This window comes from Sceloporus occidentalis, unplaced genomic scaffold, assembly GCF_023333645.1.
Source record: "Sceloporus occidentalis isolate IW3139 unplaced genomic scaffold, rSceOcc1.0.p SCAF_2, whole genome shotgun sequence".
In the NCBI taxonomy this organism is placed as follows: Eukaryota; Metazoa; Chordata; class Lepidosauria; order Squamata; family Phrynosomatidae; genus Sceloporus; species Sceloporus occidentalis.
In genome coordinates this window covers 112,926,729-112,945,693 of record NW_028316982.1, presented here as the reverse complement: position 1 = coordinate 112,945,693, position 18,965 = coordinate 112,926,729, and positions in this window count along the sequence as shown.

The window sequence follows — 18,965 nt, the reverse complement described above, 5'->3', positions numbered from 1 at the left end:
GAATAGTTAGTGGTAAAGGACTGTGGGATTTATAGTGCAAAAAAAAAGCTGGAGGATCAAAAGTATTAATTCTTGATTTATACACTTCAAATGAGAAAGGTATGGCCCAAGTCGATTTTTTCCTCCACTTCTCAGCCCTGATAGATTCCCTTGACTCCCCTTTTTCTAGTCAAATTATTCAGGATGGAAATAATATCCAGAAATATTTGAAAAATGGTCAGGAAACATATTTTTGAGCATTGTGAAACTCTGACAAGAACAATACTGGACTCACAAAAATCTTCATAGTTCACAACTTGTTCTGCGCAAAATTTGTATGTGGTTGTTTTGTGCAGAAAACCACATTTTCAACTCAGGAAACAACATTTTCTGCAAGAAAAATAATGTTTCAACACAGAACTATTACTTTCTGTCTGGAAAATGGAGTGATATACAGGAAATGTTCTAACTGGAGATTCATTCTGTTCACACATGGTTGATTTACATATAAAACAGCATAATCTGCACAAAAACAGACTTTTCTGTAAAAGACTTAATAGTTTTGCATTGAAATATTGTTTTTAATGCAGAAAAAAGCTGTTTCATGCATAGAAAAGGCTCTTTTCTGCACAAAAAGCCATGTGTTAATTTAGCATAGTGTAAGTCCCAACTTGCAAAAATTGTGTAGTTTTTGAAGACTTTCTCTCATTGGGAAGAAAATTGTTGCAATTGCTCATTCCTACCTTCGAGAAGAAACCTAGTGGAAAAGTACATCCCTAGGAACAATTTGCCATTTAATAAATTTGTAACATTTTTGCAAAGAAATACTATCAATTTTTGAAAAACAGAACTTAGCTTCTGGCCAATTGATTTTGCTTTTTCCAATTGAGGGGTATTTTTGGCCTATAGACGGTCCCAGGGTAGAAAAATAGACCCTGACCCACCACAGTGACCTATTGCTTCCTAATGCCTTTATCTTCATTAAATAGTTAGGAAAGATTTGCGTACCTCTTTTTTCCCACATAAAGTCATCACAATGAAATCTTTCAGGCTGACTCAAACCATCCAGATAGACCTGAGAAGACCTAACAACTACTGGTTGCTTAAAGCTGACCCATCTTTAAGAGTAAATCAATGAGTCATCTCACTGTATAACATGTACTCCACCTAGATAGCATGTGAGCCTTCCTAGATGAAATTGATTCTAATGACTGTATTAAGCATATTGATTTTTCACTTCTACTTCAATAATAGTCAGCACCCTACAGTCCTCCTAGCCTCATAGATTTAGCAAAGCCATTGATCGCAGATTGAACTATTTTCTAGAATTTTGATACTACTCTGTGTTGAGAGTCTTTTTCTTTCTGGTAAAATTTTGGATTCTTAACCAGAAATTGTCATTGGATTTGGCTCAGTCAGTTCAAAGCAGTTCATCTTCCAATATGCATCCCTTGAAATGCAATCACCAGGAAAGGGGATACTTAGCACCTCGGCAATGTAGCTAGGTATACATAAAGTTAACATTACATGTCACCTAGGATTCTGGTTTACATCTGCAGCTGGTATACTTCAGTTCATGTTCCTAAATGAGGAGCAGTGACCAGAGAAAAAGGTATTGTATTAGAATCATAGGTTCCCTGTAGATGAGATGTTTACTGTGTAATCACTCTGCATCAAGTCACAGCAGTTTATGGATTCAACACCTTCCATTTTTAGCCCTCCAACATTTTCCCACCATTTCTTCCACCTTCTTTTCTTAAATATACTGAGAGAAAGAGATCATGGACTCACATGCACATGCACTATTTTGACTAATAGTGATAGCAGCCACCCACCTGCAAGTACCCCTATAAAGAACCTCAAATGTCAACTACATTTACTTCATGTAGCAGGAAATTTACTACAGCAATATCCTGGTTCTGCTTTAAAACCTCCTGTATGGAAGAATTGTCCAATATATGCTCACTCCAGTAAGAATATCATATGAGCAGAAATGAAAGGATGTAGATACTCCTTCACAAGAATAATGATTGATAATTGTACAATTTTGCAGAAGTGAATACATTGATGGACTTGATTAAAGAAAGATCTAAAAGTCATTTTTAAAAAGAATGGGAGCTGATCATTATGAGAAAACAGTGAGGAAAATAAGAATTTGGAGATTTGAAGAATAGTAACTTGGACTAATAAGTAGATGTTTATTTTACATATTTGTTTAGAGGAAGTCAGAGAATTTAACAACTATAACCATCACTTAGTAAGCTGGAAGTCAGATGCATTTCCTTTTTCTTTTTAAATTGTTTTTCTTGGTGCGGTGTTATTGTATGTAGTATATATGTAACATGTAAGTGTATATAGTGTTCAGTGTGTAGTATATAGATATATAGATATTGCAGGTTTTCCCCATATAAGTTGTTTTACATTATTTTAAAGGCTGAGTTCTATTTTTTATTTTTTAAATCTTCTGTAAAGGAGAGCTCACCATCTTCTGAGACAGTCTGTCCCATTGTCAAGCAACTGTAACCATCAAGGTGTTCTTCCTAATGTTTAGATAAGCTTCTTCTTTTTTTGTACACTCAAATTATTTATAAAATGTATTAAATAATACAATCTGAATCAAGAAAAAAAACACAGATTTGATACACTGTCTGTATGAAAGACCTTGAAACATTTCAAAATTGTAATCGTATTGCCTCTTAAGCATATTTTCTCTCCATACTGAACTTCTCCCATCTTTCCTCATAGGACCTGGTCTCCTGGCCTTTAACATGTCTGTCACCCTCTTTTGCATATATTCCAATTTGTCAATTGCCTAGAAGAAATAAAAAATATGAGAGTCTAAAGAAGGCAAGTGATCCCTGGGTAAGAACAAAGAGTATTACTGGTACTGGAAATAAAGCTGAGAAAACCAGTTATAATTCTTTTGAAATCGAAGGAACTATATTGACATCCTATTGCTTCAACTAAATCTGTCAGGGGTAACTTAAGTCCTACAGACAAACTAATCTCTCAGCTGAAACCAAAACAGAGGCTAATTTTCCCCAGTAAGGGGTAGGTAACAATTTACTGTAGAGATCTGGAGATAATTTCACTTCACATATCTAAAGCTCCCATTAAACTGTCTTTTCTCTCAATTTGAGTTCCTACATAATAACAGGAAAGAATCTCTTCCTCTTGATTGTAGGCTCCACTAGGCCATTCCTCATTATTTAAAGAACATTTAATTTTTTTTGTGGTGCTTATGGCAAGAAGGCAATGCAGTGGGAAAGGGACACCTGAACAGAACCCACAAATGAAAAGGGTGGATGGGAAAGGAACAAGGCCACAACTTTTATTGGTTTACAGCTGAGCAGATTGGATAGGAATGAGACATAGATCCAGTGAAGCAAATACTTGATCAGATGATTTGCCTGTCATTTGATCAAGCTCCAACCTCCTGTCCCAAATGCCAGGAGGCCACATGGGATGACAGATAAGGAAGTCATGTGGGCACACTACCTCTGTGTGACTCCCCGCCACAAGTGGGCAAGGCAAATCCATGCTCTTAAAATGGGCATAATCCACATGCCTCTGCTCTCTGAGTCCCCTAATGATCTCCCCTGGCTGGGGAATTTTGGAAATGAGTCTTGTCCAAACTCAATATTTTTCATTTGGAATTCCGAGGAGAATTTTAAACAATTACAGCCCTCACATAAACAACATCTCTATGAGCCAGAGAAAGGAATGGTTGCTATTACTTGTCACCAAGTTTGGGCTGAGATGGCAGCAAGGCCTCTCCCATGCGTTCTGCTCATATTAACTGTTCCATCCAATGGTGGAAGGAACAAAGACCAATCACTCTGACTTCTAACCAGGCACAGAAGGGCTCTCATCCACAGGCTTCCTTGTTAAAAGGCCAATGGCATCTCAGTGGACAGCTTTGCTTCCTGCTGCCATTTTCACAGTAGGAGAAGCTTACTGCTGATGTGGTTGTAGAGACAAAACATGATCAGTGCATATTGCAACAAGATCAAGAGGTATATATTGTTAAAAAGCTTCATGGAAATGTTAGATAAGGATTGATTTTTCATTTATGGAAAGATTATTAAAAATTGCATATCATTAAAAATGTTTATGATTAAGAAGAAAAGCTGAAAGGTGGACACGTTGGCTTTATTGCAAAAGCTCCTGTCCAGTCACTCTCAGGTCAAAGAGCCAGATGGGGATGTAAATGGAGCAGCTGCAGGCAGAAGGCTCAAGAGTATACTATAATCATCTCATCCTGGTCAAAGCAATGAGGATTCCTCCCATAACCCACACCTTCCTTCCACATACATTTCTAGCATATGTTCCCTAATGCTGACCAAACACAAGAAGGGTATGGGGAAGAAATCCTGACTGTACACAAAGGAAAACAAGTCCTTGGATTGCTGACGGAGGGTTCATGTCATAGTTTTTAACCTCGGAGTTCCTTGACAGCTTCTCCTTTGGAAAGCTGAGCCAAATGTGTCTCAGTGATTATGCTAAATGTGTAAACTGTGCCAAGAATGGAAGTCTATACAGATTTAATCCTAATTAACTTACGGCATGTCTGTGTTTCCTCCCCCCATTCCCCTTTAATCATATTTTCTAGTCCCAGAACAGTCAATTATTTCTGTTTACATTGTACTTTGTTACGGGCAATAGCCAGCTACTAAAGAGAATGTGGAGAAGATGGACGTTGTGATTTATACTAAATCTACTAGGGGCAGTAAATTAAACACTTGGAAATATTTTCCTAATGAACATAAGCCTTAAGGTGGAATTATGCTTCTCAAAACAAACAACATTTTTAAAATTCAGCCTTATGTCCACTTATCCTTTTGCATACAGACTATCCTGTTTGTAGCATGTAGAAAGCAGTAGGGTGCTATTGACAGATGATAGTCAAGATCACATGGGAAAATGATAACATGAACAAACCCTTGATGTATGTTCTGGCTAACATGCTTAAATCCTGTACTCAAATAGTCTACATAGTTAAGGGGAACAGACTTGGCATCTGTTTTTTTGCAGGGTTTGGTCCCTCTGCTCATAATAATGTGGTTCTATAAACTGCATAGTCAAACAGTTTCATTTCTATAAGAATGTCACTAAAGGTAGATGAAGACAATTTAAGCAAGCAAAAAAAGCCAAAAATAATAGCTGAAAATGCAGGAAGAGCAGTAAAAAGGCACTTAAAAGTATTTATTTATTTATTATTTAACGTATATGTCATCTTTCTCCCCAAAAGAGAAAAAACCAATAGTTTTGGGCTCAGTTCCATGATGAGCATAATTATCATTTATGTGATCATCCTTGAGAATCTGTGCAGTGGGCTCAAAATATCATAAAACTCCCTACAGTAAGATTATTGAGGCCCTTCCACATTATATAATTATAGAACTATGATTCCATTTTAACTGTCTTATCTACAGCCTATAGAATCCTGGGATTTGTCATTTGGGGATGTACTGTACTGGAGCTTTTCGGCTAATTCATTCTCAGTCCTCCTCTCTAAACTGCCAGCCCCAGGATTCCATAGCATAGAACCATGGCAGTTGAATTGAAATCATAGCAATATATAATGGTGTAGTGTGAAAGGGTCCCTAGTTTTAGCATACTACATGAGCTCTGGTATACTTCCCCAAGCTCCCACACTTCATTCCTGTCTTGACAACTTTAGCTGTAAGTCCAGGTCCATAGTTCTTATCTGCTTCCTTCTGTTAGTGCTGTGCTTCTAAACTTTTCATCTTCCATATATTTTAGACTTTGACACCCAGAAGCTCCACTCCAGGGGGTGAAATTCAAAACATATGGGGGGATTTGAACGTTGGGTATAGATGTGCCAGAGCAGTGGTTCTCAACCTTCCTAATGCTGTGGCCCTTTAATATAGGCGCTGGATAGAAGGCCCCTATGGGCCACCATCGTGACGTGAGAGGGGCAGCGCTTCCAAACACGACTCACCCCTCACACGTGATGAGGGCGTCAAAATGGCAGCACCCTGTACATACGGGCACTGCCATTTTGACATGTCATTGCTCCTTAACCAGACTAGCCATAGCACATGTGCACATACACACACACACACACACACGGACACTATCTATCAGATCTTCACAAGACTATGTGGCCACATAGCCTGAAAAACTCACAAAAAACTATAGATGCCGGCCATGAAAGCCTTTGCCTTCTCAAGAATATTGGACTATCTGGCTATTTCAGATTTCAAGATGGATAAGAATCTTGAGGCTTCTTCAGAACCTAGTCAACAACATACTTGAGCCTTTCAATACAACATTCTTGTCCCTCAAAAGCCATCCTCAGAGATTTTAGAACATACTGCAAAATGTTCCTTCTGTGTTGGTTAGCTAAATAAATATGTCACGGAAATTAATCTAAGAACAGATTCAAGGTGCAAAGCAGTCTGAAAACATTCATTCATTGAAGCATAACTTTGGCTAAGAAATATCTATTTCTCAGACATTTTCCCCAGATTGCAATTGTACTGAACAACTGTCCAGTGGACATGAACATATAGTTAAAATCTAACATTGTTTTGGGATATTTTTTCTTCTTCTGTTAGTACCTCCACACCAAAAAGGGTGAAACATCTGGCAAACTAGAAAAGATACTCCTGCAACTATGTGAGAGGAGATAATATAGAAATCATATTGAATTATTTATATTACCTTGGTAGCTTTTAAGATGCTTAAGGACCTCCAGGACATTTTAAAGAGTGGAGTAATTCATATGGATACTGTTTTCATCAAATCAACAGGTACTAGGCAAAATGAAATCATCTGCTATTGCCTTAGGGTTGGCCATGGAAAATTGGAATTATTTTCCTTTGCTTGGATCCATCTTTCACAAATACATGTTAAAGCTTACCAACATATTCAGAATATTCAGACTATACCGGTTCAGACAGCATATGATTACATTTTCAAATGCCACCCAGTGTAAAGCAAAATATTTGCTTCACATTAAAAAAAAAAGCCTTTAGGAGAGAGGTAAGTGAGAACTTTTTTCTCTTCCAATGCAAAGTAAAAACACATACTGTAGATCCCGAGAGGGTTTGGAAAGAAGTGTCATAAGTATGCTAATAACCCCCTGATGTCTATCATTTCTGTCAGATAGGGCATCAGCTGATCTCTGAATTAAGTAATGGACTGATTTAGCCAAATGGAGATGAAATCCAGACAAGGCAGAAGCACTGCAGTTACTTCATTCTCATGTCCAGTAAATGAAAATGCAGCTGTTCTAGATGTAGTTAATGTTATCATTTAAGGCTCAGGTGGTCTCTGTGCCTTTTCAAAATTTCATCTGGTTTCCTCTCAAGATATAATCATTTTCACAATTTGTGACTAGATTTCTAGTTTGGCAACTCAAAAAGAAGAACAGAAGATGAAGAAAAAGGATAAGGAACACTTTGCATCCCCAAGGCTACAGATGGAAAAAAAATTGATGGATTAATATTTTCTGAAATATCTATTTCCCAGTTGATACAATGGAATGGAATCTATCATAACTTGGAAATGTATATATTTGTGAGGAAAATGCACACAAATTCATGTGAATATTTGAAAAAAGTGATGACAACTAAAAATGCAAACTTTAACAAACATACACAAACACATATTAGCCAATGCAAAATGTTTATAAAATACATACAAAGAAAGTATGTGCACAGGCTATGCATTGGAAAAAGGGTGCATAAAAGACAGAAATCTTTGTGCTGGGAGAGATCTTATCACCCAATGCAGAAAATGGAGCAGATCAATGGAGATTTGACAAATGCAATGTGAGACTAACAAATGTTCTTATCTGTACTCCAAGCTCAAGAGATAGCTATAGAACAATTCTGGGAGGGAAACACCTGTTATAAAAATCTCCATTATCATATGCTTCCTTATTCAAGCATTCTTTTCTCTTGGAACTGACAGAACTAATCACATTAGTAACTCCTCCCCTCAAAAAAATAATAATCCCATAGCATGTGTTAATTTTGAAATAGCTGATTTACCCATGCAACTACATATTTTTATTAATGTAACTAAAACCTAGCTATGTGGGTTTGAAGTAGTAACCCATACAAGTCTCAATAGATACGTATTATTGTAATTAGGCATTATAATTCATATTGCAACTCAAAATCATTAAATCCTTTATTAAAATAAAGCTTAGTTGAATATTATATTAAAATCTTTTCTAGACAATTTAACATAAGTGAAAGGAGATCTAACATACACATGAGATTAACTATAAAGTATATGACTGACAAAGTTAGTGCTACAAAACTGGTAACTGAACCACTAGCAATAACTGTTCAAGAAACTCATCCTTGTGTCTCTCCTAAACTCTACTTACATTTGTAAACCTCAACTAAACTAATGATGAATCTACCTGACTTTCTTCTGAACATTACTTAAATGTAAGCTAAAGGCTTCCCAGTTCCTTTGTAGATATGGGACTTAATTTAAACATAGAAACTAGAGAGGGGAAAAAACTTTTTTAAAAAATGAATTCTAAAAAGTTCACTTTACAATGTTCAAAACCTAAGAGATTAATTATGTATAATTCAGTACTAAAAGTGTTATGTCAGGTTTTGATTTAAACTCAAAATTAAACATAGACTTATAGCCTACAGTGTATAGGCACTTTAAATGAATTAAATTTTGTTCCTAGGCAGCTCCACAAAATTTCCAAGCAGCAATCTTCAAAACATAAATTAATTTTGAATCCAGAAACTTATCAGGAAATAAAATGTGACTGATCCTGGGCAAACAATCTAGACCTTTCCAGCCATGCTCTATACTTTAACCCCCTGATTTTCACTCCCACCCACCCCACATTGATGGGAATGATCTGAAAAGGAATGATAGCCAAGTTCAAATGAACACAGTTATAGAGCTCTGTGCTGTGATGTTAGATGTCCAGATTAACCAACATTTCTGTACTTGGTAATCATGTGGAGCCTGATGTAGTTTCAGCTTCTTTTCAGATCTTCCATGACTACACGGGAAGAGACAAAGTAGAGGGGATGTAGATGGACTACAGCATATACTCACAGCTCCTTCTATTGATATGGAGTTATTTGGGGAGTCCAGTGAAGATCAGACCAAGGGCAGATGAAAATATAAGAAGCAAAAAGAAAAAAAGTGGGCAAAAATGAGTGCCTTTCCTTTTAGCTACACAGACATTTATACTCTTCCTCTGGTTAGAAGTGGGGTACCAGGCGGATGAAAACAATCAGCCACCAGTCAAAGATAAGGTGCCCATCTGTCCACAATATTGTCATGATTCACATCTATATGTTATGGGAATGTCTTCCTGTAAAGTGTCTCTGGATCATTTGAAACTTCCACAGTTACTCTTCAGATCTTTGTAAATTCCCTGAATCTTCTCATAGGTTTTCCCATCTAGGCATTGATGAAGCCCATCTTCTTTAAACTTTAGGTCATCTGTACATCATTCCAAACATTATTTGTACTATTGTTATAGCTTTCCAAACGAAGAGGTGTCACTAAGGTTGTTTGCAGTCTCCTTATGATAAAAGGTACAAAACATGAGTTACTACGCAAGATCTTTTCTCTGGATTACTGCCTCAGCAAGCATCAAAGCACTGCCCTTCATTCCACTTCTTATCACCTTCACAAAGATTTAACCTAACCAACCTTTACTGTGTTTTTCCCCCTGTGGCTTTGCTAAGGTGGAAGATGAAATCATAACAAGGTATACTGTAGTTTTTCATGACAAGCTTTTTTCAGATTCTAAATGCTGTTGGCTCAGAGGTGTTATTCGAAGACGTAACATGAAACATTAGACAGTCAAGAGTGTGTAGTCTGTTTGCACATGAGTTCGCAATATAAAACAGGACTCTGAGGGCCTCTCAAATATGAGTCTCTGCAATCTTCCTCTAAGTGTCTTCCTAGGATCATCAGTCAGGCTATTTCACCATGATAGGACAAGGTTGCTAGCTTTCAGTCAGAATTTTATAAAGTATACAAAGAAGAAATAAAAGAACCTTTGTTGTTAGTTATGAATAACATTTTAAATGGGAAACTACCGGAGACATGGAGGGAATCTGAAATAATATTATTATCAAAAGTGGACAAAGATATTCTAGAAGCATCAAATAATAGACCGATTTCATTACTTAATTTGGATTATAAAATATTTGTAACAATTATGGCCCAGAGACTTAAAAACTGCTTAGAATGCCTAATAGATGTAGATCAATGTGGATTTCTCCAAAAAAGGTATATGAAAGTTAATATGAGATATATATTAAACATTTTGGAATATTATGAAAGACATAATGATAACAAATTAGGACTGATTTTTGTGGACATGAAAAAGGCTTTTGATTTGGTTGATTGGGTAGCTTTGATGGAAATCATAGAAAATATTAATATTGGACCAAATTATAGAAATTGGATATTGCAAATTTATACAAATCAAAAAGCAAGAATTCATATCAACGGAGACTTATCAAAACCAGTTACACTTGAAAGGGGCATGAGGCAAGGCTGTCCCTTGTCCCCATTGCTCTTTCTATTGATAATGGAAATTCTGTTGAATAGAGGTTAAAAATAATGAAATAATAAAAGGAGTGAAGATAAAGCAATTTGAATACAAAATCAGTGCATTTGTGGATGACGTAGTGATACATTTGGAAGATCCGCAAGACAACATAACAAATTTAATGGACATAATAGATGAATTTGGAGAGTACACAGTATGTAAAATTAATCGAAATAAATCGAATTCTAACAAAAAAAATGTGAAAAATGAAGAGGAGATGTGGTTGCAAGAAAAAGTGGGAAATTAAAATAAATAAAATAATAAAGTACTTGGGTATATGGCTATCAAAAAAACTAATGAGTTATTCGAAAATAATTATACAAAACTTGGACTGAAATTTAAAAAGATTTAATGAATTGGAAAAACTTTCAATTATCATTTTTAGGCAGGATAGCGGTGATCAAAATGTCCATACTTCCAAAAATTCTTTTTCTATTTCAAATGATCCCCATTATAAATTCAAATAAACCATTTAAAATTTGAGAAAATGATCTTTCACACTTTATATGGCAAACAAAAGACTAAGGTTTAGACTTAAGTTGCTCCAAGATGCTCAGGAGAGAGGTGGTCTGACTCTCCTGAACTTACAGTTGTATGCTGATGCATGTAGTCTCAAATGGATAAGAGATTGGATGAATTTAGAAGACAGAAGATTATTGGAATTAGAAGGAGAAGGAATAAGTTTTGGTTTCCATGCATACTTGGTGATAGGAAAGACCTATCAAAAATTAATAATCACTTTATAAGGAGAAATTTATTGAGAGTGTGGAACAAATATAAAAGGAATATTATTCACAAACTCCCTATGTGGTTATCACCCCATGAAGCTATTTATAGGAAAGAAATGATTAGGCGGGGGAAATGGTTCAAATATAACAAATTGACTAAGAAAATTATGGGTAAAATTAAAATAAAATCACAAGTATAATTGGAACAACTGGGGTTTAATATAGGATGGTTCGCTACTCCACGGATCTATGAAAGAACCATGAAGGACCTAAAAGAATTTGGAGATGAAGAAAGTAAGACAGAGCTGGAAAAGGTACTAATTAATGAGAATGAGAAATTAATTGGGAAACTCCATAAGAAATTATTAGAATTGGAAATGGAAGGTGAAGTTGTTAAAGATACTATGGTTAAATGTGCTAGATATCTTAGTAACAATATACAATTAGATCAGTGGGAATGTATTTGGATGAGAGGACTGAAATACAAAGCATCTCAAAATATAAAAGAAAATTCGTATAAAATGTTTACTCGCTGGTACTTAGCTCCAGAGAGATCAGCCACAATCTAGAAAAATAAAAATAACAAATGTTGGAAATGTGGGGAGAAAGCAGGAACATTTCCTGAATAAGGTCCTCGGCCATAGAAGGATTACTCCCATTTACCTCCTATTATCCTACCATCTACTCACCATTGATTTGATTTTAGTTGTTATTTTAAATTGGAATTGCATAAAAAAATAAAAAATAAAAATTTCGGAAACAAATCAGATAATTAATTTGTGAAATATTACACATGAAAATAGAATTAAAACCAAAATGCTTCCTATTGGGAATATTTGAGAATATCATGGAAATAAAACATGGAAAGCAACTTTTCTATATGAGAGCAATGGCAAGAATCTTAATAGCACAAAAATGGAAAACAAAAGATATTCCGAAGAAAGAGGAATGGTTAATGAAACTAATGGAAATAATAGAAATGGATAAGCTGACCCAAATTCTAAAGAACAAATCTTTGGGTAATCCTTTGGGGGGGAAATTAAAGAAGAATGGCATCTAGTGTTTATGAGGAAGCAACGGGGGAAGATATTTCTCTGAGGACAGAGGGATTTGAAATATCTAATTTGATAGACCAACAGATAAAATAATGCAAATATATGTTGAAGAAGCACAGCATTTGCAAGGGAGAGAAATGAATTCTGTACAATGAAAAATGAATGGGATGAGTAATAGTGGGCAATTTTGATAGAAGAAATAAATAAATAAAAGAAATTGATAGGATATGTATAAGAGATACTCAAAGCAACATATAAAACAAAGAGGATGGAAGTCAAAGGGTTAAGCGTATTTAATGGTGTCAGATTTATAGGTTTTTTAATTCATATGTTGCTGTATGTATGTATTTTAGTTAGTTTTTGTTGGCTTTTTATGGTGTTGTGGTGGTTGAGATATATGTGATATATATTTTGTTTGATTAAAATAAAAAATTATACATAAACAGAAAAAAATGGGGGGAAAAACTTTCTTCAAGAGTCTGTTAGCCCAGAGGACTATTTCTGCAACAGCTCCCAGTTTATGGAATGGCCTGCCAGATGAGATCTGTCAAATTACCAACCTAGACAGTTTCAAAAAAGCTGTCAAGGCGGATCTCTTGTTTAATCCTTTTTGGTCGGGAATTGTATATTATTGTATTGTATTTTGAATTGTTTAAATGTTGTAAGCCGCTTTGATTGTTGCATTACAAAAAGTGGGATATAAATAAAAGTTTTATTTTTTATTATTGTATTATTTAACTACTTAATATTAAGTACCACATTGTCATCAGTCTGACTGAGAAGCCTCCCAGCTGATACAGCTGACAGAGCCCCCCCAGCTAACACAGAAATGGGGCACCTGGTTATGTGGGTGCAGTTAGTTACCCCATTTCCACATCACATATGGGGACTGAAGGGCTTCCCAGTTGGATTGACAGTCCCAGGTCCAGGATTGGTGTGCGGGCAGGTGTGTGAACACCTGCTCATTCCCACATCAACCCAGGGACCAACCTGAGTGAGCACCAGGCCCAAGAAAGCATAAGCTTGGACTGTGCTTTCCTGGCCCCATTGGCTCAGGCTCTTGGATGACTAAGGCTAACTTATAAGGAATGTACTAATGTCTGTTTCAAGAGGCAATTGACTTTCCATATCGTTAGGGTCTTTTCCAACTCTAAGACTTTTAGGCAAAGGATTGCAAAGCCTGTAATGACATCTCAGAAAGAAAGAGGACAACTCTGCCTCCTTTCTTTCCTCCAAGGCTCAAAAACTTACCTAGGAGCAGGAAAGGAGACAATATTGACACTAGTGGTGGCAGGCTATCCTAAAATGTGAAAGAATATGTTTTCCATCTGTAGACTGGAACTGAAGCAACAAGGCATAAACCTTTCCATGGAACTGACATTATGACCTCATTTCTGTTGAACAGAAGGACAGTCTACTGTTCCATATTCTGATTCTGACACAGAAGGCCACATTCCTAGCCCTTCCAAGTAGAGAAGGAAATAATATTCAAACATTTGAACATATTTCAAAAATGATCAAAACATATGGGTTTTTTTTTTTAGTTGAGAGACCCTGATGAGAATAATCCTAGACTGATGAGTATCTTTGCTGTTTGGGACTTATTCTGCACAAAACTGGAAACAGTATATGGATACAAAAAATATATATATTTCTAGATAGAAAAAATATTTAATTGAGGATTTGTTCTGTGTAACATTCAACAGGGTTGATTTGCATAGAAAGAGCCTTGAATTCCTATATTGAGAGAAAGGCAGGATATATGAATATAATGATGATAATAATAATAATAATCTGCACATAAAAGCATTTTCTACAAGAATTAATATTTCTGCAAGGAAATATTGTTTTCTGCACAGAAATGGCTGTTTTCAATGTAAGTCAACTATGTGTGAATTTTACCCAGAATAAATCCCCAATTACACTTTTTTTTCTACAGAGAAAGCAACATTTTCTGAGAAAAAAAGCTGTAGTTCTGTGTTGATATATTATTTTCTACATAGAAAATGCTGCTTGTTCTGTGCATAGAAAATGCATAGAAAATAACCATCTGTGAATTTTGTGCAGAGTAAGTCCCAAATTATAACTAGTCTTCAAAAATTGTGTGATCTTTAAAGACTTCGATGTCATGATCTTTAAAGATTTTCTCACAGCAGAAACAAAATTGCTGAAATTACTCACCTTTGAGAAGAAACATAGTGAAAAAGTACATTTTATATTTCCAAATTTTACAACTCTACTAGTACACCACACAGCAGTTGGGGTATTATCCACATTGATAGAAGAAACAAAACCATTTTTGCTTTCTTGTCTATAAGGAAAGACTGGAAAGAGGTGTGATAGCACTGTTTTACTACTAGGAAGCAGGCACAGTGATATAAGAGTAATACTGAATATATAATAGCTAAGTACAATAGTGTTTTCCCCCCATTCTACATGCCTTATGGAACATGTTGTGTTCAATACATGCTTCCTATTGCTATCTCCATGTGAGAAGGAGAGGCAGATTTTCTGTTCATGGTGTATTGTGCTTGATGTCTGAAAACCTAGGGCCTGAGTTTCTATCAAATGTTATTATCTACTTAAGTTGGACACATAGACATTCCTTTAAAATGAAGAAATGCATTGCCAGAAAGAGGACAAAATGAGACATGGTTTTGCATAAAATGTCTATACTCTAATTTATATGTATAGAAGAAAATTTAGAAATAATTGTTAGTATTTCAATAGAAGTAAGGAATATCTCACTATTGTAAGTAATACTCTGAGTAAGTGAGCTTTGTGCGTGATGGTCATTCTGTCGTCTAGGTGCTGATGAGCAACTTCAGCACCTGCTCTCACTTCTAATGATACTTTGTCCATAAAAGAGGTTTGGACTGAACATTCCTTTAAACTGAGTCCTCTGTTTCCTGAGATTTTTGCTTGGCCAAACATCCAAGGAATTTCAATGGAAGAGTAAAATGTTTATATATTAGTCACAGGACTTCTCAGAAGTGTTCTGTATATTCTCATTCCACAATGGGGTACAATTTTAAAAGGGCTTGGTGTAATTTGAACAATGCTTACATTTGACAGAAGAACCACTCAGGAGCTATATAAATTGCCCCTAAGGAGCAGCATGCAGCCACCCTTTCCTGGCTGGATTGGGGCCGTGGCAACCTCATGCCATGGCCCATATCCAGCCTCTGGGGAATGCAAAAAGGAGACACAAAAAGTGGCTCTTTTTTGCACCCTCCAAGGGGCACCATAGCCATGGTGGCAGGGCTCGGTGCTGCATCATGATGGCACATGCCATCTGGACCGGCACATGCCAAAATGGCACCATGGGGTCAGAATTAGAGTGTCCAGCGTGAGGATGCTGCACCGCGACTTCACCCACAGACTGGCAGAAAGTGTTGGACTGTATAGGGCCTTAGTGTGTGGATTGCTACCACTGTTGTTTCCAGTGGTTAGTTGATATCCATTTTTATAATTTAGAATACTTTTCATGAGAAACACTTTCTATCTCTGAAATTATACAACTAGTTCATCAGTGTATTTACAGCTTTTTACATGTGGTTCTTTCAAGGTCAATGCGGCAGCAATCAAACAGTCTGAATAGGGCTATGAATATTCATTCCAAAACATAATGAAGAAAGTGCATAAAGGGCAAAGAGCAATTTAAATATAGACTAGAGCAGGAAACAGGCATGGAAGAGTAATTCTGAAAGTGCACATTAGTAAAATGACATGCTATTTATACAAATAAATACCATGGCTGGAATAACATATGTGACCTTCTAAATAGGTACTTTTCAGTAGCTTGGCTTAACCCTTTCCAAAAAGAAAGTTATTTATAATACTAAGTATTTGTCTTGTACTTTTCCTGCTCAAAGTGCATGCCATAGATTAACTCAGCATTCTTTACAACATTCTTTACAACTCCTCAGGCTGTGGCATCTGGAAAAGACACAGTTTTCCTCCACAGACAAAATGAGAGGCTGCAAACATGCAACAGGGAAACACTCTCCTGAAATACAGCTGGCAGGTTGGGTGGGGCTGAGTCAGTGTGCTTTATAAGTCAATGGCTTTTCCTCTTTTGGTTGCTGGAAACAAACTTGATGCTTTTCTCAAGCCTGTGTCCACAGCGAGATTTGACCCTGCAATTTATTACTCTGGACTGTTTCATGGCCTTATCTGCCCACCTTGGACTTTGCTGAAGATTTACAGCAGCTGACCCTGGACTGTTTGGTTATTCAAATATTGCTAGCTTCTTTGGCTTCTGAACCTCTGGCACCTTGCTGCTGGTGCAGTGTGAGAACAGGACTGTCTCCTAATGTTGTCATATTCTAATTCTCTAAATCTAGACAGTCACATTTGCATATCATGCAGGCTGCATGCTCATTAGACATATCATGAGTGGTTCTAAAAGGGCTTATCAGTGCATGCACATGTGCACAAACATAAATCCACACTATTTTCCGCCCAGGAACACTCTTTTTAATGTTTTTCTATACAGAGAATAAACAGAAGTCTAGCATTTATTCTGTTATTTACAGGTGAGAGCCAGTATGGTGTAGTAGTTTATGTGCTGGACTATGACTCTAGAGAACAAGATTCAAATCCCTGTTCAGCCATGAAAACCCATTGGGTAACCTTGGGAAAGTCACAATCTATCAGCCTCTGGCAATGGCAAATGCCCTCTGAAGAAACTTGCTAAGAAAACCCTGTGATAGAGTCATCTTAGGGTCACATTAAGTCAGAAACAACTTGAAGGCAAACAAGAACAACCATGTTGGGTGTACAGCTTTCAGTTCAAAATGTTTTGTGCAGCTCATGACACCTTAGAATTTCTGGACATTTTTCTCTCTTCACAGAGCTCTTTTGCTTTTAATAGCTACAGGTGATAAATATATATTCAACAGGTATCCTTTTCCACAAAGGAAGGTTTCAGTAGTTTGCAGTCTTACTGGAGGTGTCTGAAATTCTCCAACTGTACTTACGTTCAGCCTCTTGCCATGTCCACTTTCCATCTGCAAATGAATGTTATCATACTGACCTGACTTTTAGAGGTTGGGTTGTTGTAAGTATTACTGTGGTAATACAAAAGGAAGGTTTCTTATGCTCAGAAACCATCTTAAATGCTAAGGATATTATTAGCATAGCAATATATAATAATAGTAATTACAGAATTAAATAATGCCTCTCCAGAATACATTTTCTCTGAAGAAGAAATTGGCTTCTGTTTTTAAATTATCTGAGGACCACTTGTAGCTTTAACAGAAGACTACTTTCTTTAAAAGGTTAATAGAATAACCCTATGTATGTCTACTTATAAGCATATAACATTGAGTTCAATGGGGTTCACTCCTGGGTAAATAGATATAGGGTGGATTGCTACCTGAAAGTAAAAATGATTCTAAAAATGAGCATCTGCTCTCATATAATTGTCTTTTCTTGTCTCATTTGCACACTTTAACCACCTCTGACTACTGCCAATGCAAACAAAATACATAATGCAGCTTCAAAATACAAATACCTTCTTATAGAACATTCTTGAGCTGTATTAGCATTCACAGTCAAGGTCTGTTGTATAAACCTCAAAAGACAATCAAAAACATGTACAGTAAATGTTAAAGAATATAATAATGAAATAAATGAAGAGAATGCTTACAGTCAATATGGATTACAAGTGAACAAGAATACATACAGTACTTAATAGAATGGCACAACTTACAACCAGTAAGAAAACATGCAATGTAACAATGGAAATGAATACAAAATGATTGAAGTTTATAACAATATAAAAACATGCAAAGTCTAACCCATGTCTTCTAAGAAGAAGCAAACTCCAGCTGTGGGCAAGACAGCTTCTCTGAAGGAACTTGCTCCAATAACTGGAAAACATAAAATAGACTGTTAGTGGAAAGAAACAAATCTGTGCCTTCTTGTACAGGGGATTTTGATAACAATGTTCTTATTCTTATTTATACTCCTTCAAGTCATTTCCAATTTATGGAAACCCTAAGGCAATTCTATAATGCGGATTTCTTAGCAAGATTGGTTCAGAGAGGGTTTACATTTTCCTTCCTCTGAGGCTAAATGTGTGTGACTTGCCCATGGCCACAAAGTGGATTACCATGGCTGAACAGGAATTTGAATCCTGATCTCCAGAGTCATAGTCCAGTGCTCAAACCACTACACCATTCTGGTTCTCATATTGCAATAGAAATATGTAGCTGTCTGCAGTATGTGGGCATGCAGTGTAGAGATCATAAAATCATAAAATAATAGAGTTGGACTATTCCATAAAGTCATTTGGTCCAACCTGCTGCCATACAGGAATATACAATCAAAGTGCTCCCAACAAATGACCATCCAGCCTCTGCTTAAAAATATCCAAAGGAGATATCATCACTCTCCAAGGCAGTGTGTTCCACTGTTGAACAGCTATGACATATTTAGGTGGACTCTCTTTTTCTGTAGCTTGAATCCATTGCTCCATGTTCTAGAGCAGCAGAAAATAAACTTACTCCATGGCATCATTTCAAATACTTAAACACGGATATCATCTCGCCTCTTAACCTTCTCTTCTCTGAGCTAAGCATACCCAACTCCCTAAGTCAATCTTCACAGCAC